Source organism: Protopterus annectens, chromosome 7.part0, assembly GCF_019279795.1.
Source record: "Protopterus annectens isolate FY-2018-M chromosome 7.part0, PAN1.0, whole genome shotgun sequence".
NCBI lineage: Eukaryota > Metazoa > Chordata > Ceratodontiformes > Protopteridae > Protopterus > Protopterus annectens.
In genome coordinates, this window is record NC_056739.1 from 796192946 (window position 1) to 796218178 (window position 25233).

Consider the following 25233-nt stretch of genomic DNA (forward strand, 5'->3'; position numbering starts at 1 on the left):
CTTTTCTATGCTTTTTTTTATTCTTACTTTCTGAATGAGCAGTCTGTGAATTAACATCCACCTCTGTGAATCAGTGGTTCCTTAAATAGTTGTTTGAACTGTCTTCTTAAGCCACTCTCTTCCTTCAGGGTAATTCTACCACATTTCTTGAAACAATCTTGTTCACCCTTTATCTTGCCTCTGTCCATTCCTTTTCCATTTTATCCCAAACACTTTTCTAGTAACATTCCCCTTCACTCCTTCCAACAATCTATTATTTTTTTTCTTTAAATAGTCTCTAAAGCTGCATGTTGCATTTTAATTGTGATCTAACCATCGCCAGGTTGTCAGGTATAGAGACATCATTCCTGTTTTTTTAATAATGTTTATTAACTTCACATATTGCGCAGACATGAGTATGCAAACAGTTATAAAAAAAAAATCAAGTAAGCCTTTACAGAGTTTTCCTTTTCATGCAGTATACATATATGGTTGGGTGTTGGTATAATGGTTAAAGTGTTTATCTCAAAGAAACAAGGTGCAATGTTTGATTCTCACCTTTGAAGGCAAAATTAGCTAGGCTTAAATGGTTTATAAGTGCATCTAGCCTAGTACTTACCTCCTTCTTAATTATTATTTAATTTAACATTACTTAGATTGCTCAAGTCCTGCCTTCTCCAAAATTTCTCTCCTGAAAATTATTCTGCATGCATTGTTCACACAGATTATTTTTATTTCTGTGCAGTTCTAGCCTTCCATTTTCTAAAGATCCCCCTCCATTTGTTTTATCTCCTTTACAACACTGCGTGATTCTGTTACTGCTGGTTTAGCTTTTGATTTCCATTTTCTAGTAATTACTTTTTTGGCTGCAAACAGCATTAAATTTAGTTGTGCCTTACTATGTCTAGGCAGTTCTTTTTCTATATCCCATCTCAAAAGAATAATTTTTGTGGTTACAGTAATATGCTGTCCCTACACTTCTGACATTGTTCCTTTCAGAGAATTTTTTTTTTAAATCTGCCAACTCACTACACCCCCTTCAAAAAAAGGATGTTCCCAGGTACTCCTGTCTTTCTTTTCACACTTCCAACAATTACTATCTACCAGTAGAAAAATTCTCTGAAGTCTACTTGGTATATACAAATACGTTTGCAAATACTTATGTGCAAAACTCCTAAACCTACAATCTGATGTCACTTTTTATTCGTCCCTCAACTCTTTGGTTTGGATCCTATCCTCTGATCCAACTCAGCCGCTTCTGCTAGCTCGTGGATCACTGAAACTTTCAAGCTCTTCCTTTTCCCATAATACCCTAGTCTCCTAACATACCACAGATCTCATTTGCTGCCTTAGGGTATGGATGTGGTCACTCTTTTACTCTTGAGTTTAGCGACTTTTGTATTGTGAGTGAGAATTTATTTATCTTTATAACTTTGTAGTCTATATCTTTGATAGTGTTTATACTTTTATAGTGCTTCCTCCCTTTTTCCAGTAAACTATTTAATTACTTGTGTACTCTTAATTACCATGGCTTGTACTTCTTTTAACATACTTCTTGTACATCTACTTTTACCATTGTTAGTATCTTTTTCCCTTTCTTACCTCTTTATTTATTTATTTATTTGCAGTTTGTTTGCCAGGATGGTCCATTGGGCCAAGAAGTAGCCGTTTTCAATGGAATCCTGGGGAGAAAAGCTCCATAATAACAAAAGTTATAAACAAGTAATTGTAAAAAGCTACACAAACCAAAAGTTATAAACAAGTAATTATATAACAGTAAATACAAAAGTACAACTAAAATCATAGTATTTACAGATGCAATATGAAGCAAACAATCAAGGTTAAGAAAAATAAGAATTGTTGTAAATTCTTGCTAGTACTTTGAGGAAAAGAATAGGACTCTGGAGTACCTGAGATGTCTAAGGTATACAACTCTAAAACACACCAAACACTTTATTGCAAAGCTTTCGGGTCTACACCCTTCATCAGTACAAATCAACTAGAATCATTCAGTATTTAAATAGGAGATACAAGTAAGTCACATGCTTCAGCCCACCTATCACTCTATTTAACAATCAAAACTTAAAGGATGTCTAAGGTATAGAGAGGAGAAGAGGTGATGTGGGATGGGTGCAGGAGCATTCCCAGAGAGATGTTGGGTGTGAGTGCAGTAAGGTTTTGAAGGAAGAGTGACTAGAGATGGTGTGGATGGATGGTGGTAGGGAGTTCCACTGACGTGCAAGGGCAAAGCATAGGAGATTTTTGCCAGGGGGGCGGGTGGGTTTATGCATTTCTATCAAGTTTTGATTGCTGGATCTTAACCACTGTTACCTGGATCTAGCCACTTTCTCGACTCTGGGTTCCAAACCTCATTAAAATTTATCTAAGACTTCTGATCCAGCCCCTTTGGATCTGAAGACTAGAACAGAAAAATCTCCTCAGATTCTGTCATTGCTGTTTGCCCTGGGTCCAGTTTCCTGTAGGTTTCCTTTCACCTTCTTGGAGCAATCTTTGAGGCATCATCATTCGAGACCATCACCAACAGCATCTTTGGCATGTTCTTCCAAATGTCTGACTGAAGCCGATGTGGACAGGATGATGAGGAAGTTCCTGTCAACACAGATTTAAATGGGGCTCCTTCTGGCTCTGACCCACTTGGGTCTGGAGATTCTTATTAGTACTACTTCCCCCTTTTTAGTTTAGAAGGTGATGGATCCAAAGACTCTGGTAACTTTTACTCTGGTGGCATCACTGAGTGAACTGGTGCCAAGCACTTTGGAGCCAGACAACTCTCAGAGCCGTAGTGCTGGCACCAGATCTGAGGTGTTGGAGTCAACTCCGAAGCTATTAGAGCCATCTCTTCCCCTCAGAGCCCCGGCGCTAAATAGCTCAGCTCCAACTCCCTCTTCGAGTAGTCTCCCTTCAGGGCAGAGGGAGCTTATGGTCTGTAAATATGTCTTCTCGGAGCTATCGGTCTCCTCCTCTCTGAGGCATTCTGTATTTGAAATAGTGGAGAGAGCTTTCTCTCTTCCTTGAGCTCAGACTTCTCCACCTTCTTCAGCTCTGACTACCCTAACCCATTCGTCTCTGTGTCTAGAACCTCAATCAACTGTGCCATTGGCACAGTCAGCCGAAGTTAGTCACCAAGATACCCAGTAGCATATACTAATTTCTTCTGACACTTCTCTGAAACATCCCACCAAAGAAGTTCCCAAGAAGAAAAAGTGCAAAAGGAGATACCTGGACTCTCCACAAGAGTCTGTCACAGAAGATACTGACTTTGATGAGGGGGAAAGGTCCCCAAGATCACCACGTGCCAACGTCTTATTTGGAGACAGTCTGGCACTCCTAAAGCAAAGGGGGTGGTTGGTCTCCTGACAACTCTTTCCAAGAGGAGTCCATATTCCTTGAGGCTTTTGGAGCTTGCCCTTCTACCTCCTCAGTGATTCCACCTGCCAATGATCTCATTGATTTGATCTGTCGACAAGTGTGGAAAGAACCTGATACCATTGAACCTATCTCTAGGAGCCCAGATTGGATCCTGGCACCAGCTAAAGGACAGAACCTTTTGCAGCAAGAGAGTACATGTTGATGCCAAGAAACTAGAAGAACAAAGTTCCCTGTCCACCTCCCTAACAGGGCGACAGATTTGGGAAGAGTGTTTATGCTTTAGCTACATTTGCTCTTGGTCACTAAACAATTTGACACACTTCACAAGACTGTTGCCTTGCAGTTGGCTACCCTTCAGTCCATTTCCAATTCATCCATGAGGCTTATATCCCACACAGCATAAGATACCTCACAGGTGGTGGGTTCAGGCATTTCCATCAGAAGGCATGCCTAGATGCTCTTATGTGAGTTTGCAGAACCCTTCAAAGCTCCTTCCTGAATGCTCCGTGTAATGGAAAATGTTAAGTTGTCTATCTCACCTTCATTCTTGCTGGTTGGGTTCGGAGCCGATCCTCGGCTCTGACTCGGCCATCTTCAAAAGCTCGAGAGCTGCTTACTGGACCCCCTATATCCCATGATGCCTGGCGCTAGATACCCAGATCTCTTTTGCCGCTTCTGCTGCGAGGTTGCTTTTACTGGCTCAGGTCATATTTTTCAATTTTATTGTTACTATATAAAAAATTTTATATTGTAGTTGGTGTTTAGAATAGTTTTAGTAGTTATAGTAGTTGTAGTTATCTGTTGGTAATTTAGTCTCCTTCCCTTGAAAACTCGTTTTCTTGTTAGAGAGTTTTCCCCTCCCCCCTCCCCTGTTTCTTTTCTTAAAGGTAGCCGTTTTTAGTTAGAGGCTAATCCTTGTTCTCAATTTTTATGTAGTAGTTTCTTTATTAGAAATTGTTGTAGTTTAGTAGGTCTATTTACCTTTTCTTGGATAATAGAGTGTGTGTGCTTTTAGGGTGTGGTAACTTGTGTTGAGTGCATGTGTTTTACTAGTTACCTACTTCCCTTCTGTTATTTTTTCTCTGTAATTGATATTTCCTTTTACAGGAATGTCTAAAGATACGAAAGTATCTGGATTCAAGAAGTGTGACTCATGCTGTCAGAAGTTGTCACTGACAGATGGTCACACTTCTTGTGTCTACTGTTTGGGCGCCCTACACCTTCAGGACTCTTGTTCGGTGTGTCACGCCTTTAGTCCAAGAGTCCTGCAGGAGTGTAGGAATAAGATAATCCTTAGGAGTTTGCTCAAACCTGAAGGGTCACCGGCTAAGGCCCAGCCAGTGAAACCCTCTAAGCCAACGAAGCCACCGGCTCCCAGTTCGGCGCCGTCATCGGGTGTGGAGTCTGCTTCAACTTCGGTTCCGCCTGGAACCGGAGTACCTATCTCGCAGTCGGCCCCGACTCTGGTGTCGGAACCATCAGGGAGCCGAAAACGCTCTAGATTAAGTTATTCGTCCGTAATATCCAGTTGAAACTGGACTTTGGTGGTGATTTGAACAATAGAGATCCATTAGTTTTTAGACCAAAAAGCACATATGTTCCAATGTTACACCCCCTCGTGGATACATTCACTAGGTTGGTTGAGAATGATTTACATGAGATGGGTGGAAGAAATAGAATACGTCCTAGGAATTACAATTTGAATTATTTACAGAGGAAGGCTCTGAAAGAGTTGATTAATGATACATCAATGGTAGTTAGACCAGCTGATAAGGGGGGTCCCATTGTCCTGATGGATAGTGTTGATTATGTCCATCGCATGGAGACAATGTTAGGAGAGGAGAGGTTTTACACCTGTATTGATAACGAGGGGATAATAGTAAAGGTATTAGATATTTATCGTATGCTCGACGATTTATTGAGTAGTCATGATATAGAGGTTGATTTATTTAAGTTTTTGAGGGTTGATAATCCTCTAATACCAATTATACAGGGCCTTCCCAAGGTTCATAAGTCATTGGTAAACCCCCCTTGCGGCCTATTGTAGCTGGACATGGTTGGGTCACAGAGCCTTTTTCATTGTATCTAGAACATCATTTAAGACCAGTTGTTGATTCAAATGTCTTTGTATTAAGGGACACTAAGCAGTTCCTCTTAGATTTATATGACTATATCAAAGATGTTAGCAGTGAGGAATCATATGTGCTTGCTACGTTGGATGTGAAAAGTCTTTTTACCATGATACCTAATGAAGAAGGGGTAATTAAGACACATTCTTATCTGTCAAGACATTCGGACTTAGGGAATAAAAAGATAGACCTCCTAACTTTGTTTTTAGAGGTCATTTTGTATAATAATGTGTTTATGTTCAATTCTGGAACGTATATACAGAATGATGGCGTAGCTATGTGCACTTCTTGTGCCAATAGCTACACCAACATAGTTATGGCAGGTTGGGAAGAGGAGATGTTGTTTAATATGAGATCATTCAAGCAGTCCGTAGGTTTCTACAGACGGTTTGTAGATGACCTCTTCCTAATATGGAAGGACGATGAGTCAAGTCTCTTGGAGTTTGTGTCATGTATTAATTCATTGACACCTTATTTAGAGTTTACGGTTAATTACTCTAGACACAATATTTCTTTTCTTGATGTGCACGTTGAGAGACTTAGTAGTGGGTTGCTCAATACTGCAGTACATAGGAAGAACTGTTATAGGAACACTCTACTGCATCATGGGAGTATGCACCCACGTTTTGTCTTTGAAAACGTGGTCAAAGGCCAGTGTATGAGAGCCTTGAGGTTAAACCCGGGTGATGAAGGGTATCGACAGGAATTGGATAGCCTTAGAGAGAGGTTGGTACGATGCAGTTATAACCAGGAAGAGATAAATAGAGCCATGGTTGAAGTAGATTTATTAAGGGGAACAAGAGCTAGACCCTATTTTTCAGCTAGAGGCATTGATACTGAGACATGGCTAGAGAATGGACAGGGCCAATTTTTGAAGATGTTGATGTTTTATACGTCGGATGTAACTGAGATTAGAAGGGTTGTAGAGAAGTATTGGGGAACACTGCTGTTAGATGAACGTTTGGCAGCAATAGTTGGTCCGAAGCCCAGTTACTCCTATAAGAATAGGAAGAACTTGAAACAGTTGCTGTGCCATTGTTCGTTAGATAGATGTAATACTGGTAGGTTGGACGTTCAGGTCAATACGAAACCATGTGGTAGTTGTGGGCAGAGTTCTTTTATTGACACTGATTGTGTTTTTATACATCCAACTACAGGAGTAGTATATACCTTCTATACTAATACTAACTGCCAGAGTGAGATCCTGGTTTATCTTGCTAAGTGTGTTTCATGTGAAGCTTTTTATGTTGGCAAGACCAACAGAAAATTGCGTGAACGAATCAGGGATCATATCTACCACATACGTATTGCTTCCACCTCTAATGCTTTAGCAAAACATTGTAACACTTATGGGCCTTCACATTCTTTTGTTTTTATGGTCCTACAGTCTGTTGGGATGAGTTTGCGAGGTGGGGATGTTAATAATTATACTGAAGAATGTGAGTTAAAATGGATTAATAGGTTTAGGGCTGATGTTAGCCCTGGGCTTAATGATAAGATCCCCCTCAAGCCTATTCTAAAGAGTAGGAGATTATCCATCAGAAAAAGGAATTAATATATATGTATATATATTTTCTCTTATCTTTGCTTTATGTATTATATATTTTTTATCCATTTATGGATTTTGTTGTCTTAAAGTTTTTAAATTTTTCTGAATTTAGTTTTATGTTTTTTAGGGATTTATGTATGTATTTAATTTTTACTGATTGTTAATTAGAAATGAGGTAGTGATGTCATCTGTTTTTTAACCTATGGAAGACGTTGGCGTGTTATTTGAATGGAGTGGTTTATTCTTTGTGTTTTAAAGTCTGATGAAGCCTGTTGGTGAAAGCGCTAACTTTTAATTAAACTTGGTCGCCTGTACTAGTCTGTGTTCCTGATTTTTGTTACGCTGTTTGGTGTATGGTCTATACAATCAACACTATAGTTTGGGCATCGTTGAACACATTACGTATCTTGGATTTATTTTGTGCCCTAGGAGTCATGACCATTTATAGTGGATGTACTCAGTGTTTTTGAACTTCATAGTCACTTAGGAGCTGTGGATAACTACTGTGGTTACTCAATTTTAAACATATTTATAAGGATAGAGACCTACAAGAAAAAGAAAATACCTTAAAAAGATCAAGTATATACAACCCCCCACTCCATTATGAAATTATGAACTTTGAAAAATGTGTGGTTAACAGAATTCGGAAAGATTACAAGAAGGAAAATGTGCTTGATAAAAATTTGACAAAAGCTGAAATGAAATTGCTTAACGAATTAAGTGGCAATGAAAGAATTAGAGTAATGAAACCCGACAAAGGAGGAGGGGTTGTAATTATGGACAGGTGGGATTATACTAAGAAAATGATGGACATTTTGGACAAGGAGAATCAGTACGAACTTGTTTCCAGGAACGAGATAAACATTTCTTACAAGAAGATAGACTTAATATTGGAAGATAATTTATTACAAGGACTGATTGACATAGAATTATATAATTATCTTAAAGTACCTAAACCAGTTATACCTGTTATTTTTGGTATACCGAAAATACACAAGTCCCTATATGATCCACCCATGAGGTCTATAGTCTCATCACAAGGATCTAAAACACAACCTTTAGCAATTTATGTGGATGTTAAGTTAAAGAAATTTTATAACAACCACACACATATTTTGATTGACTCATGGGACTTTTTGAATAAAATTGGGAAGAGTCCATATATAGATGAAAGCACATTTATTACAGTTGATATAAGGGACTTATTTTCAGTAATACCCCAGATAGAGGGGCTGATATGGTTTGAAAGAATGTTAACAGAGATGGGCTTTCTAACAGTAGATGAATATAAGCTAGTTTTAGAAAATATGGAATTAGTCTTAAAGTTTAATTATATATATTTTCAAGGAGAATATTATCACCAAAAAGAAGGTGTTGCAATGGGATCGGCATGTGCCCCAATATACGCAAATATAATTATGCTTTTTTGGGAGCGCCAGTATGTGTTTAACTCGGAGTATAGCCAATATATTATTAAATATTTTCGTTTTTTGGATGACATTTTTGTTTTATGGAATGGCCCCTATGGCAGTATTGACAAGTTTATACATAATATTAATCATAGTACTACCTTTCTACAATTTACATACCAAACAGGTGAAGATGAAATACACTTTTTGGATGTAAAACTGAACAAAGACTATGAAAATAAATGTTATAAGTCTAATATTTATAGAAAGGAACATTATTCTAATTCCTATTTACATTTTGAAAGTGATCATCCCTATCAACTAAAAAAGAACATAATAAAAGGGCAAATGGTTAGAATGGCTAGAATGATCTCGGACACGAATGAATTCCTAAATGAAATTAATAATGTTGAAAAAATAATGTTGAAAAAATGTTTTTAGAAAGGAGATACCCATCTGAATTAACTAAATCTATAAAGGAATATGTCCAGCTAGGAAGAGGCAATAAATATGTCCCCCTGTCGACTAATGATGGTATTTTTACAGTATATCCTAACTTGGATGGAAAGAATAGCATTTTTAATCGGCAGGAAACAAATAGTTTAGATACAATACCCATACCTAACCCTAACTTATTATAAAGGAATAGGATGGTTGAAAAAAATGTATAAATGAAACATGGGAAATGTTTAAAAATATGCCAACAAAAACTAACATATTTCAATATACTATAAAATACAGTTTTAGGAGGAGTAAAAATATTAAGAATATTATTGAGAAGAACAATAATAATAATGCAGGAGAGACTTGTACAAAACTTGGGACCTTTAGATGTGGGACATGTGCGCAATGCAGCTATATTGCCGGATGCAAGGAAATTAGAATTCCCAGTTTAGGAATGACTTTAAGGGCAAATAGGTATAACAGTTGCTACTCTAAAGGGGTAGTCTATTTGGCTTTCTGTAGAACTTGTTGGAGCTACTACATAGGAAAAACGGAACGTCACCTTAGGACCAGAATTTATGAACATATTAGAGACATAAACAAGCATAATGAAAACAATGCCCTGTATAGACATGCTTTGACATGTAAAGAGGCAAATTATAAATTTTGGGTATTGGAAGAAGTTAACCACCCCAGAAAGGGGTAGTGATTGGGAAACACAACTGGAATTCGGAGAGATGATTTGACAATTGAGACTTGATGCAGTTTGTGGTAAGGGTCTCAATGACCATATTTCCATTACTCCCGCATTAAAACTCCTTGCAGCTGACCCAAAGAGGCATGGGTATAATAGTATTTACAATATAAAACAATTTGATAATATATGAGTATTTTTACTTTTTCTATCAGTGTATGTAAAGGATTTTTTGAATCAATATATTTTTTATTTTTATTTTTATTTGAAGACCTTTTAACGTGGTACATATATTTATATATATATATATATATATATATTTATATATATATATATATATATATATTTTCCTTCCATCATCATTATTTTTACACTATTATATTGTGGAGTTTTTAATTAATTAATATACATATAAGTTATTTATATTTTTAAATATTTGTTTATATTTTTAAATATTTATATCCTTGGATTAATTAATATGTATGAATATATATAATATTATTGGATTGATTAATCATGTTCTTTTAACAAGAAGACAGCTAAGAAAAAGTTATCACAAATAATGTGAACAACTTGATTCAAACCTCTGTGTTTTAACCTTATGTTTTTTATTGTTTCTGCTTTTTGCACACTTAACCTTTAAATTATAAATATTAATTAAGTAATGTATTGCCAGCCAATAACATTGCCTTGGAACTTATATAAACTCTGACTTTTGTGATGGAAAATTGATTCTGAAGAAGTCTCCGACTGGAGATGAAAGCACTAAATCAGTGAATAATTGCTATGTACTGTACTTATTTTCGTGTTTTTATAGCCATTTGTGGCATATTTCTTTATTAAATAATTTTTGCAGACTACCCTGGGATTTAGATTTTTTGGACAGTTAAGTCCAGGAGTATTTACAGACAGCCTTTATTGTACCGGAGCAGTGCCTTGTGCTTTTCATGGTTTATTCCATTGTGATTCTGGTTATTAGTCAAAGATTATCACTGTACCCAAAAGCCTGGCAAAGTACAACACAAGACAAATGGGTACTGTCAATCATATCCAAAGGCTACAAAATCCATTTCTTTCACACTCCCTACATTCCCAACAAATCCCTTCCAGATGTTTCACCCAATCTAAGTGATCAAGCAGTTCAAGAAATATCAAAACTGCTAAGAAAAAGAGCCATCCAGCCAGTCCCAGCAGACCAGCAAGGATCTGGAATTTACTCAAGGTTCTTTTTGGTACCAAAAAAGACATGGGACTGGAGACCCATTCTGGATCTCAGCAGACTAAACAGGTCTGTTCAAAGAACGAAGTTCCGGATGGTCACGCTACAGTCCATTTTACCCTTCCTGGGTCAGGACAATTGGATGTGCTCCATAGATCTTCAGGATGCGTACTACCATATCAAAATGGACAGATGCTCCAGAAGATTCCTCCACTTCCGGCTGGGAGCCAGTCATTATCAGTTCAGAGCTCTGCCCTTTGGTCTCACCACTGCCCCCAGGGTGTTCACCAAATGTTTGGCAGTAGTTACCTCTCACCTGAGATGGCAAGGATTCCAGGTGTTTCCATATCTAGACGACTGGCTCCTTACTGCTACCACCAAACATCACCTGCTGCGAGCCAGAGACTACACCATCCAATCTTGCTCCAAATTAGGTATCACAATAAATTCTGAAAAGTCTGCATTGTCACCTTGTCAATCTATTACCTTTATAGGCACAAACTTAAATACAAAGGACATGTCAGCGAGACTGCCATTAGACAAAGTGTTAGACATTCGCCGACATGTGCAGGTCTTATTAGGATGCAAAAAAATTCAGGGCCAGATTCATCCTAAAAACCTTGGGTCTCATGGCAGCGGCTGTCATACTAGTTCCCCTTGCTCGTTTTCATATGAGGATTCTTCAGTGGATGCTGTTCACGCAATGGTCTTTCCAGCATCTACCAATGTCTCACAAGATAATGATCACACAGACATGCAAAAACCAACTCAGTACCCCAGGGCAGACCATTTGCCCTTCCTCCTCCAGTGGCTACGGTGACCACGGATGCCTCCCTGATCGGGTGGGGGTGGGGGCATTTTCAGGGCAGAACAGTCCAAGGCACCTGGCAGCCTCACGAGTACCATCTGCATATCAATGTCTTGGAGATGAGGGCCATGCTTTTGGCGTTGCAAGCTCTTCACAACTCTCTTCCCACCGGCACCATTGCAATTCAAACAGACAATATGTCGGTAGTGTGGTACGTCAACAAGCAGGGCGGAACCAAGTCCTACCCCCTATGTCGAGAAGCACTCAGACTCTGGCAGTGGGCGATCTCTTCCAAACGGTTTCTGATAGCAGCGCACATCCCTGGGAAGTCCAACGTTATAACGGACAGGCTGAGCAGAACAATTCTCATGCCTCACTAGTGGTCTCTCAATCAGACAGTGGCAGACCAAATTTTCTGCATATGGGGTCAGCCTTGCTGCGACCTTTTTGCCATCCCCTTCAACAGCAAGTGCAACAATTTCTTCTCTCTCCTCCCTCTTCCTGGACACTCCCCCAGAGACGCTCTAGTTCACAATTGGCCTCAGGGACTTCTTTATGCATTTCCTCCATTTCCCCTGATTCCCAAACTAATACAGAAAGCTACCATCTTGGGATGCAAGATGATCCTCATTGCCCCTTACTGGCCTCGACAAATTTGGTTCCCGTTCCTGCATCATCACCTTCTGGAACAGCCCTGGACCCTGGACCCAGTTCCAGACCTCCTGATCCATCAATCAGGTGGGCTGCACCAATCCCTTCAATCTCTCCAGCTCACTGCTTGGTTGCTCCACGTCCAACCTTAGCCAGGCTTCCGAACATCTCCCACTCGGTGCGTGAAATCATCTTATCATCGCATACGTCTACCACTAGAAAGACTTATGCTAGTAAATGGAAACGTTTCTCTTTCTGGGCAGAGGCTAGAAATATATATCCCTTTTCAGCCCCTGTGCACCATATTTTGGACTTTTTAGCGGAACTTTTTCATGCTGGATCTTCTTCTGCCACGATTAGAGTTCAACTAGCTGCAATTTCAAACTTTCATACAGGCCTATCAGGTACTAGTATTATGTCCCATAAGCTTTGTAAAGCCTTTCTCAAAGGGACTACTTTAATCAGGCCCCCACTGAGAGATCCCCCGCCTCCGTGGGATCTAAATTTGATTTTAGCTTCCCTGATATTGCCCCCCTTTGTACCTGCAGCTTCTTGTTCTTTGAAGTTTCTTTCTTGGAAGACCCTTCTTCTGGTTGCAATTACTTCAGCCAGAAGAGTTTCTGAACTTCAAGCTCTTTGTGTTTGCCCTCCTTATCTAGTTTTCCACAAGGACAGAGTTTCTCTCAGGACTAATCCTTCCTTCCTTCCTTCCAAAGGTTTCTTCTGAGAATAATTTGAATCAGTCTATTGATCTCCCTGTGTTTTTTCCAAATTATTCCAACAAGGCAGAGTACAAGTTGCATCAGTTGGATGTTCATAGACAGTTACGTTTTTACTTGCATAGAACTAAGCAAATCAGAAAATCAGACCAGCTGTTCCTGTCCTATGCTGAGGGTAAACAAGGTCTACCAGTGTCGAAAGTAACTTTATCTAGGTGGTTGACATCTATTATTACATTGATATATCAGCTAAGGAACAAAGAGCTTCTTGCTAAACCAAAAGGTCACTCCACTAGAGCTCTAGCTACTTCAGTGGCTTTTCAAGCAAGATTGCCAATGGAAACTATTTGTGCGGCAGCTACATGGGCCAATCCTCATACCTTCATTTCACATTATAAGCTGGACGTGGCCTCCAGGAGCAGAGCTGATTTTGGTTCCACTGTTCTGAAGAGTCTGTTCCGATGAGCCACCCAGGATTGAGGTGCTAGGGACGCTGTCCCAACCAGCAAGAATGAAGGCGAGATAGACAACTTAACATTAAGAAGTTATGCACCTACCATAACGTTCCATGTTAGTTGTCTTCTTCTCACCTTCTTTCTTGTGTCCCACCCTCCATCCCCCTATCCTAGTAGAACGAGAAGAGTTCCTTATGTTTTCTGTCACTGGCTGAGTCTTCTCTGGCTATTCCTTCTGACTAGTAGTCTATCCAGTAGGATTTATGCATTCTAGGATAGGATTTCTGTATTTTTATGTCTGCAGTTAGACTTACCAAATGAGATCTGGGTATCTAGCACCAGGCATCATGGGATATAGGGTGGCCTCGAGCCATTTAAATCTGTATCCCTGGGACACTATATTTAAAACCCATTTGTCCTGGGTAATGAGTTCCCAATTCTTTGCATGAAGAGCAATCTTTCCCCCCAAAGGGGCAGTCAGTTGATAAGTGCTTGGAAGTTTTAAAAGGAAAAGACAGTTTACCATGGGGGAGTCTTATTATTCCCAGATTTGGAAGAGGAGGCCCCCTACTGCTTAGTTCTGTGTGTCCCCTGAGACTGAAACCTGGGGTTTTTGCTGTGTCTGGGTTTGGCTTGAGAAGACCTGGAAGGGGCTGGAAAGGACCAATTCTTAGAGGGCCAGTGCCTACTAAATCTAGGAGGCTGAACTTGTAAAAAATCTTTAACAGTTTGCATAGATTTAGCTTTATCTTCCATCTTTTTAAGAACTTCCTCAGCCTTGTTGCCAAACAGGTGGTCCTGATTTAAAGGAGCATCCAACAATTTAGCTTTAACATGATCAGGCAATGATTGCTCCTTAAGCGAAGCATGCCTTCTGAGTACAGACCCAGTAACAGCAGCCCTGCAAGAGGCCTCTAATGAATCAAAACCACATTGCAAAGTATGTTTTCCAACTTGCTCAGCAGAATGCATTAAATCTTGTAATTCTTTATTTTCCACATAGTCAGGAATCAACATCATTCTCTATTTAAGCAGTCCAGTAACATGTTGCTAATACTTTAACATATGAAACTGGCAGTTTAAAGCCCTAATGGCCAAGGTTGCAGAAGTGTAAACCTTCTTACCCCATCTATCCAGCACCCTGGAGCCTCTATCAGAAGGGTTAGGATTTTTAACTGTAGAAGCCTTAATGCCCTTGGACCCCTGTGAAATAGTCTCTGGATCTGCAATAGGATTTTTAAAAAGGAACTTGTGGGACTCAGGGACCCTGTAGTATCTGTCAGGTTTTCTGGGAGCAGGAGGCAGGGAATCAGGGGCCAAATTAGATTCTGAATAAGCATCATCAACAATGTCTAGTACAGGATGAATAGCTAAAGGCCTATGCTGAGCTAGGAGTAGGAAATCCCTAAGCCTCTTTTTTGAATCAGAAAAATCCTGGCTTTCCCAGTGGAAATGCTCCCTTAGAATATGCAAGGTTTCCCCAAAAGAAAAATCCTCAGGAGGGGAAGAAGAGGGAATGGAGTCCTCTGCATCAAAATCTTCATAAGTAGATAAGGGCAAATCCAGATCATCAGAAGAATCAGAAAAATCAGAATCCTGATTACAAGATTCATAATCAACTTCAGTCCTAGGCCTATTAGAAGTGGGGGGGGGGTTGGCTACCCCTGATTAGAGTTATTAGATCTTCAGACATTCTTATCATTTGTTTTTTTAGGCATAGAGGCCTGAGCATGTAGCCTGGACGTCGTTTTTTTAGGCATGGATCGAGATTTAGGCCTAAGTAAAGAAGGAGGTGTCAGTTTAATATGAAAGTCCGTAGACCTGAATACACCCTCAGGACCCGGTACCTGCACAGCAGCTCCGGACCCATCCAAGGTAGAGACATCCGCGGGTTCTATAGTTGAAGCATCTTGTGGCATATCGGACTCCGAATGGGTCTCAGTAGAAGCCTGCGAATCAGAAGTAGCGGGTATCAGGGGGTGCAAAAGCACCTCACTGAGTACCGGCGAACTGGCGACTGGCTTAGGAGAAGCATAGTCGGCAGTTAAAGACCTCTGCAGCCTGTCTCTGTCTTTATCTTTGCATTTTTTCGGAATCCCAGTAGTCGGATGGATAATTGACGACATTTCTGGATAATTAAACTGAGAACCGAAATATTTAGAGGCGAAAATATAACGACTACGGATAGTGCGCTGATTAAATAAAGCACAAAACCGACAGCAAGGTATGTCAATGTCAGGGCCTAGGCAAGGAATACAGTACAAATGAAAATCGTTATGAGGTATTTGCTTTCTACAAGTAATGCAATTATTAACTTTTACTGACATCGGTAAGGAGCAAGAAAAAGTTTCCCCAGTAGAGTACTTATCTTTAGTTGAAGACTTCGGTTCTGAAACTCGAAAATGAAAATTTCAGGAGTCGGCTGACCGGCACTTGCGAACTGCTTCGGTAACCGCACCTCAAGAAAGACTGATGTAATGGTGTCGGCTGCATGTTTTATACCCCTGACGACCTGACGTCATAGAAGAAGGTACAGCAACTGACACAGGACCCAAGACTTTGTTAATCAGGCCGACTGAGGGCTACCTGCAAGCAGATAACGCAAATGTAATGACTGCAACAGTGAATACACTCGAACATCTACATTTATGGTAAGTGTACACAACTATACTTTCTGTACTCGGCTGTAAACTCAACCAGAGTTCGTCTTTCATTTAACACTCCTGTAGCCCTTTCTCTTTGCCCTATAGGCTGTTATCGATCCCTTGTAATGAAGGCAGTCTGCAATCCACAGTCCAAATATCTGCTTGACCTGATCCCACTGTATGACCTCTCTGTCTCTCGCTCTCTCTCTTGTTTTTTGGTCCTAATATCTTGATTCATTTGCTAATTGTCTGTAATAAATTCCGTCTCTCTCTTGATGGTTTTCTATACCATACATGCAGTCATTCCTATTTGTAAAGTCTCTTTTTCTACATTCCCTTGTTGGTTTATTTCTTAGAATACTTTCTGCCAGTTTGTAAATGTATTAATCTATATTGTTGTTCTTATTCTCATTAAGAACCTCTGTCCAAAATCCTAGTCTTCCCCACTCCCCATTTCATCATTATGCCTTTCCATTATAATTTGTAGCCTTTTTCTCAAGTGTATATGAACCATACTTTCTTAACTCTAAATTATTCCTACAAATTGGGTAATCCTAAACTCTTTATACTAATAGGTGAAACAACTTATCCCAATTAACTCTTGCCCCTTTCTCCTCCCAAATAAATTCCTCAACTGTTTATTAATTATGGTCCACAGTTTCTCTCCTCACTGATAAAAATATGCCTGACTTGTATATAAAAACTAGATATATTTTCATTGTTTGTATCTTACTATCTGTATCCATAATCAGGAGCATTACAAGAATTGATTTTATTTTATCTTCTACTTAGTCTCTTCTCATACAGAGTTAGTTGCCATAATGGAATCCCTTTTAATCCATGCACCTAAGTACTTCATCATATAATGTCACCATATACATGGGTATTGCTGAACTAATTCATTTTTAGGTACATAGTTTACCTCAGTAGTCTTTGTTTTATCTTCAGTTATTTATTTTTCTTCTGTTGACTGGGTTAGTCCTGCTAGGCTAGTATCTTCTTATCAGTGGAGACCTGTGGTTGTATTTATACTGCTAGGAGAAATTTGTCCAGAGCATCGGGGAACTTACTCAACTCTTTTCGATAGGTGCCATGGGATCTTCTACATCCAACTGAGCTACCATCAACTCAAGCAGATGTGGCTTCAGTTTAACATCTCATCTGAAAGACAGCACCTTCAGGAGTGCAGCACCCCTTTATGCTGCACTGCAGTGTCAACAAACAATCTAGCTGGCATAAGAATAGAACCCACAGGCTTCTGCACCAAGAACAAATGTGCTACTTGTTGCATTAGTGATCCTGAAAAGACTTGAAACTTTCTCAAAATGTTCCACAGCACTGAAATGGTCTTTTCTGCATTTATCAAGTACAGAATAAGTACTATGTGTGAAGAAAAACTAAATTTTCTTGATTACCATCCCAGTCTGATTCCACTGCTCAAACACAGCTTATTGGAAATGAACCTTCTCACCGTAATTCTTGCCTCTGACCCTTCGTATATACTCCTATTTAGCCTCTTCTCACTTTACCTTTCCCACTCTAGTTATTTGTTTCTAAAACCTTGATTTGTTTGTTAATTGTCTCTAGTAAGTTCCACCCATGTCTTGCCTACTTCTATACCCTGCTAGTAGTCACCCCTATTACTTAAATCTCCTTTCTCCATTCTTGTGTTTTCTTAGCTCTTAGACCACTTTCTGCTGTTTTATGAATATAATACTCTGTATGGTTGTTGCTTTTCTCATTAATGACCTTCAAACTGATGCATATTATCCAGATACTCTCTTATTTCCCATTTAGCACTCAAGCATTCATGTATATAGTGTACATATGTTGTAGGATTGTTGTTAGAAGTATTGTTTGGAAATTACCTGTGTATTTCCCGGTCAAATGTGTGTATGAACAAGTTGAAAAATAATAAAGAATTATTATTGAAAAAAAAAAACTTGCTTCTCTTCTTGATATTTTAAGATTCCCCTTCTTTTGTAATACTTCAGTCTTTCATAACTTCTCTAAATAATTACCATTACTTATTTCCCATATACCTTACTCTCATATTTCTTGCATATGTTAAACCTCAATTTCATTTTTATCCCACTCCCTAACTATCTCTTCTGAAGAAATTTGTATTCTCCCTTATAACTTTTGAACCATTTCACGCACTCCTTAAATTCATCTTTAACAGATAAGTAAAAGAGTACCAGTGTCTCAGTTTTACTTCATTACCCTTAGTCTTTATGGGTCCATAATATGAAACAGTTGCTGTATGTGTTTCAAAGCTTTCAGTTAAATACCCATGGTCCTGTAAAATGCAATTTGTATCCCATCTAAGCCAACTATAGTGCCAAAGGAAATAATCTAGGAATTCTGTCTGAGCTCTTACTAATAAAGTCATAGCTTCCATTCTAAATATTCCTGATATATTTCTTCAGAAATCAATTCTCTTGTTATATTTCCATTCTATGCCCCCTCCACAATTTTCTGAAGAATTTTACGTCGGTCTTTCAAACCTTACTGTAAGTCTTGGAAAGGTGACAAGTACAACAAGGTAGTACTTTACAGTCTGATAAACATTTTAAGTCTGGCAGAGCTAAAGAAGGGCAAAGTCCATCAAAACATGTTTCCTCTTTTTCTTCATGTTAGACACACCAAGAGGCATTTTTTACTAAACCTTTGACAATTGGAAGCCAAGGTTGTACTGGTGGGTCATGTAAGATTAACTGTGGTTGACTGTTAGAGTCAGGATTACCTGCCCTCTCAAGACCATCATGGATATTGTAGTCCTCAATCATTTTGGTGATGGTGATGGTAAATAAGCTTCTAGTCTGTTGTCTGGACTTCTGTGAGACCTTTGGCTCATGTTTGCACAGGTGGCAGCTACTATATTTCTCTGCCCTTTTCCTTGATTTTAACAGCCTACTTGTATTACAAACTACTTAGAGAAAGAAATGTATTTAAATTCATTCTCCTCTTTCTTTATCAAAACTACCCTACATTTTGACGACATTCTTGTGTTTTTTTGCCAGTGGAGAAGTCCAGCACAGACATCTGCATTTAAAGAATCCTTTGCCAGCAAATTTCCTACATTGCCCTCGTTGACATCTATTCTGGAACTTCAGTCCCAGTAGTGTTGGCTTTGCCATTGATACTGGCCTGTTATTTACCCGAGTAATGGGTCTAAAAGCATCATACCTTTAGGCATCCTGCATCACGCTGTAATTCATAGTAAATATCGCAGAGGACATCTTCATCCAAGTCTACTCTTTTTCCTTCCAATGAGTAAAATACATCAGATATAACCACAGATGTCTTATTCCTCCTTTCTGAGCCATATCAAACTGGGAAATGATAACTGAGTGTTCTGTATTTACTTTGAGAACTGTAGAAATTTTGATACCAAGGATGTGTCATAATCCTCTGTTCACACCAAAGAAGCTTTCCTTTTTGAAATAATGATTTGGCCATGGAGAGAGAGAGAGAGAGAGAGACCAGAGACCTTGAGGCTGTCTTTCTTGTCTTTAGGGATGACTTTGTGAAGCATTCTGTAGACCAGAGTAGAACCCGTGAGTGGTTTCATTTCTAGTAGGTACCTTAAAAAATGTCCATCATTCCATCCACAACCCCTTTTTCCCATTTTTGCACATGGGGTCGGGGTGTCACTTCAACAATGACAATCATCTAGAGCCAAGGTCCACACTGCCAGGTGGCTAGCCCTGCCACAGTGGTTCTCCCACACCACAACCTTGCACCTGCACACACACCTTTGGCCAATTTAGAGTGCCTAGTCCACCTACTGCATGCCTTTGGAATGCGGGAGGAAGCCAAAGCAACCAGAAGAAACTCACGCAAACAGACGGAGAACATGCAGACTCTGCACAGAAGGCACCCCAACTGAGAATTGAACCAAGGAACCTCTTGCTGTGAAGCAACAACGCTATCTGCTGCACCACTGTGGTGCCCTGTGCAGTCTGTGTAGCACAAGGTGTAAGTACACTGACTTTAGAGATAGAACATAGGTTATCCAGGGTTCAGATCTAGATAAGACTTATAGAGAGACCAGTTGGCATAATGATTAAGGTCTTCGCATCCCATGCATAAGGTACAGTGTTTGATCCTGACCTCATGTCAGTGCCTGCTTGGAGTTTGCATGTTCTCTCTGTGTCTGTGGGAGATTCCTCCCTACTCCAAAAAATATGCTTAGTGTTTCTATCTTAATGAGCAATGAATGGAGCTGTGGGCGGTAGCACAAACTCTACATGGTGCCATGTAGGGGGAAGAATTGTATAGACCAACCACTTAGGCATTTACTGTGGTGCGAACTATCCTCAAGATAAAAGAACACAGATCACAGACTGTGCACAGTGACAGGGCTAGCCACTCAGTTTAAAATATGGCTCTAGATGATTCTTAAAAGATGTAATAACATTTAAATAGGTGTATATCGAATCATCTTGCTGTGCCCCATAGAGGACACACAAAGTGTCCTAAAACTCCATGCATAATTAATACAACCTGTTTAGATTCAGGATCATCTGGTCACTGTTATGTGGGTCTGTACTCCTGCTTGTAAATTCAGCTGCTAGGCAAAACTTTTAAAGCAGTGGAATCAAGTGAATATAAGCCACTGCTTTTATTAAACAAATAATTAAATGCATTAACTTAGTGACTTGGCAACTACTTTCAAGTTGAGGTATCTGGAAGGTAGTCACCAAGACACTAGTTACTAGTTACTCTGTTTATTTGCATTCTTTTTATTTAAAAATTATGTCTATTCACTGACTTCTGTTAATAATTTATTTATAAGTTTAGCAAGGTTTGAGTTTAGTGATACCTTTTAAAACAGTATGTTAGAGTTTGTTTTTTATTGGTTCATAGGTAATTCCAGGCTGTTGATCCTGTGGACTATTTTTAGACTTGCCGCATGATGCCATATTGAATTTACCAGGATATGAATTAATACCAAACCCCCAGCAGGAAGAATTACTTTGGACGTGGTTTTGCCCCCTTTCAATCCCTAAGGGTTTGAGGGGCTAAACTAGAAATGTACTTAATGATTGCCCATTCAGTCGTCCAGGTTGTGCTTAAAAAGGGTCAGGAAACTGCTGCACTTAACATCCAGGGAGAGTTTATTATATAAAAGTAGTATGGGTCCCGTTTGTATGGCTGTGGAAGTTCAGATATCTTCAGTGGGTGTTATGGGTGTTACTAGTTTTGTGAAGAAGTCTGCACAGGATCATATCCTTCAAGGCTCTGTAGGCTAGGCAGACATCCCCTCTCAAAACTCGATAAATTATGGAAAAGACTGAGAGGGCTTTAAGACCATCGGGGTAGTTCAAGGTGGACATGATCCCCTCCCTTTTTTAAGCAAGAATTTTTTTATTAAATTATCACTTATGACATAGGCAATCATACATTTCTATAAGTGAAAACAAACCATATTGACTTAATCCTAGCTGTAAGCATTTTACATCACAAACTATATTGACACAATCCCAGTTGCAAACATTATACATCACTTATAGTCTACCCAATCATTGACAGTCGAAACATTATATAGCTCGTTCAAGTTCTGCTTTCTTTTAAACCTCATTTCTACCCTCTATGTATCGTTCCCACAATTCTCATTTTTTTCTTATGTAATTTGCTCCTATCCTTTTCTAAAAATCCCAGTTCCAGTTGTTTTATCTCTGTTACTATATTCACTACTTTTAGTGCAGTTGGTTTAGACTTTGGTTTCCATTTTCTAGTGACTGCTTTTTTGGCAACCACCGTAATTAGACTCAGCAAGCCCTTACTATTGGGCGACTTCAACTACCCAAACATAGACTGGGAGCATTACTCTAGCTCCAACACCCTAGCCCAAAGGTTCCTAGAATTTATAAACTCAAATGCTATGGAACAACTTGTTACCACTCCTGCAAGAGGGGAAAACATACTGGACCTGATCATCACCAACATGGGGACTCTATGCTCCAGACCAGAAGTGTATCCCTCATTGGTAAGATCAGACCATAAACTAATCTCACTGGATATTCACATCCCGACTCCACCCCCTGCCCTGAAAACCACAGTGAAAAACTTCTCTAATGCAAATTTCACACTCCTCAAAACCGAGGTGGAATCCTTCAAAGCCCCCGGGCCTGTGGAAAATATGGCCCAGACCACAGAATCCTTTATAAACGCATTCTGTGAACACCTTCAGGAATGCATGGATCATGCAATCCCAAATAAAACCAAGTCCCAATCCTCCAAAGGCAGACGTCCTGTCTGGTGGACCCCAGCCATAAACAAACTATACAATAGAAGGAGGAAGCTACTACATGATAGAGCAAAATCCCAAAAAGGGAAGGCATCTCTGATCAGTATTAGCAAAAAACTACAGGCACTCATAAAATCGTCTAAGGCCAGCTTTGAGAGAAAAATTGCACAGGACACTAAGGATAATCACAAGGCTTTCTTTAGTTATGTTAGGAACCTGGGTGGGAATTCCCAGATATGCTCAGAATTAGTCCAAAATGACAAAAAATACACCGAACCCACAGACATTGCCAACATCCTAGCTGATAGGTTCAGCGCAAACCCCCTCCCCCCACCAAAAGGGCAAATATCTATCCCAGCAGAGTGCTGCCCCCCTGACATCTTAGATGCTCAGGTAAGAGCTGCCCTCTCCAAAGCAAAAAACACAGCATCAATGGGACCAGACAGTGTCCCGGGCTGCATCCTACATGAACTCCAAAAAGAGCTAAACCCAAACATAAAACTACTGTTCAATCTCAGCCTTACTACAGGATATGTACCCAAAGAGTGGCGTACAGCAACAGTGGTCCCTCTTCACAAAGGTGGTGCCTCAACGGATCCTGGAAACTATCGCCCCATAAGCCTGACTAGCTTGGTCTGCAAAGCTATGGAAAGGATCATCATGGACCTCATAAATAAAGATATTGGGGACCTACAGACACTGGATCCTACCCAGTTTGGCTTTGTTAAGGGCAGATCCTGCCTCTTAAACCTGGTTGATTTCTTTGAAACAGTCACTAAGGCCATTGACGAGGGGAAGGTGGTCCACACAGCCTACCTGGACCTCGCAAAAGCCTTTGATACAATACCCCACTCGGGCATTATAGATGAGCTCACCAGCTTAAATATAAACCCCTATGTCACTAGATGGGTTGCAAACTGGCTCAAGGACAGAACCCACATGGTTAGAATTGCTGGAGCCATGACAGACTCCTAACCAGTTACAAGTGGCGTCCCACAAGGCTCAGTCATGGGACCTCTCTTGTTTGGTATATATTTCTTGGAGGTACAAGCCAACACGGAAGGACTGTGGCTGACCAAGTTTGCAGATGACTGCAAACTGGGCGCCATAATCGACACTCCAGCCGACACAAGCATCCTCCAAAAGGGCCTCATAGAAACAGACAACTGGTGCCAGAGCCATGGCCTCAAGCTAAACGCCAAAAAGTGTATAGTCATCCCCTTTGGCAAAAACAAAGTGCCCACAAATTACCACATAGGTGGTAATCCATTAAGTACAGAAGAAGTAATTAGGGACCTGGGGACCCAAGTTGATAGCAATCTCTCATTTGACAACCACGTGGCCAAAGTGGTTAGAAAAACATTTTATATAGCCCATCTAATCATGAAGGGATTCACATCTAGATCAGGGGAGGTCATCGTGCCTCTTTACTCATCCCTCATCAGGCCCATAATTGAGTACAATGCCCCTTTGGGATGTACCTTACCAGACACCTGCAGCATCTGGAAAGACCCCAAAAGTACCTCACCAAGAGGATCAAAGGGCTCAAACAGATGCCATATGCTGCCCGGTTAAAGAAACTCCAGCTCTACTCAGTGGCATATACCGCCTGCTCAGAGGCGATCTGTGCCTGACGTATAAAGCCATGTCCAACCCGGAATTAATGGACATGCTGCACCTCAGAAAATCCAAATCCCATCGAGCTACGCTCGAGAGACTTGAACCTCAGCACTGAAATAAATAGGACATGCTGGAGGGACAGATTCATAACCCAGAGGCTCCCTTCTCTCTGGAATAAAATCCCAGTCCAGGTTAGGCAGAGTCCCTCATTGACTCTCTTCAAGAGGAATCTTGATGAGTGGATGGGAGATCGTAGGTTTACCCCGGGTATCACTTCTGTGTCACTGTTTGACAGAGGCACAGTATACTAACCTCGAAAAAGGGCATAGCAAAATTAATTTAAAATGGGTGGCGAAAGCCAAACACACTCTGGCTAGGCTTATAAATGCCCTAGGGCAGATAGCCTAGTATGAACCTATGAACCTTACTATGTCTAGGCAACTCCAGTTCTGTATCATAGCTCAGAAAAATCATTAACCTAGTTACACCAATTTGCTCACCCAGTATCTTTGACAAAGTAATCTTCAAGGAGTCTTTAGAGTCTGCCAATTCTTTACACTCCCAGAAAATATGTTCCTAGTGACCTCATTCTTCCCCATCACACCTCCAACATTTGCTATCTTCCTGAGGAAATATTCTCTGAAGTCTTTTTGGGGTATAGAAGTATCTGTGTAAAATTTCCAAGCAAAAATACTAAATCTTCTAGATTTTGTTGCATATTTCAGAGAAACACATATATCTCCCCATTGTTTCTTTGTGAATTGCTTATCCAGTCTCTCTTCACAATCCTTTCTAACCTGCTTTGATTGATTGTTATAGTTATCTTGCAATATTTTATATGGTCTGTTAATTATTCCTTTTTTAACGGCAGCCTCTCTTCTAGATCCTATTAAAATCTCTAACCATAGCTGGTCTTTTGTTTAGGCCCTCCTTATTTCTTTCTCTTTGCCTATACTCTGATATCAATTTGTGATGGGGAAGGCAATATCTAACCTGCAGTTCAAATAAATTCTTTGAGTTTTCCCATTCTGTTACCTTTCCCTCTCTAGTTATTTGCTCCCAATACCTTGGTTCCTTTGCCAGTTTTCTCCAATAAATTCCAGCCCCCTCTTGCCTATTGTCTGTATGCCCAATTGCATTTGCAGTCACCCCTATTGGCAGAATCTCATTTTGACATTCCTGTGTTGGCTTACTTCTTAAAATACTTTCTGCTACTTTATAAATATAATATTCTATATGTTGATTGTTATTGTCTGTAAAAGGTCT

The 25233-nt window shown here is 39.8% G+C and overlaps 1 protein-coding gene across 1 annotated transcript in view; it reads left to right on the forward strand.

Annotated features, from left to right (window-relative positions):
* DNAH2 (dynein axonemal heavy chain 2) overlaps window positions 1-25233 on the forward strand; it is a 6636854-nt gene that overhangs the window by 5700402 nt on the left and 911219 nt on the right. The window lies entirely within an intron of this gene.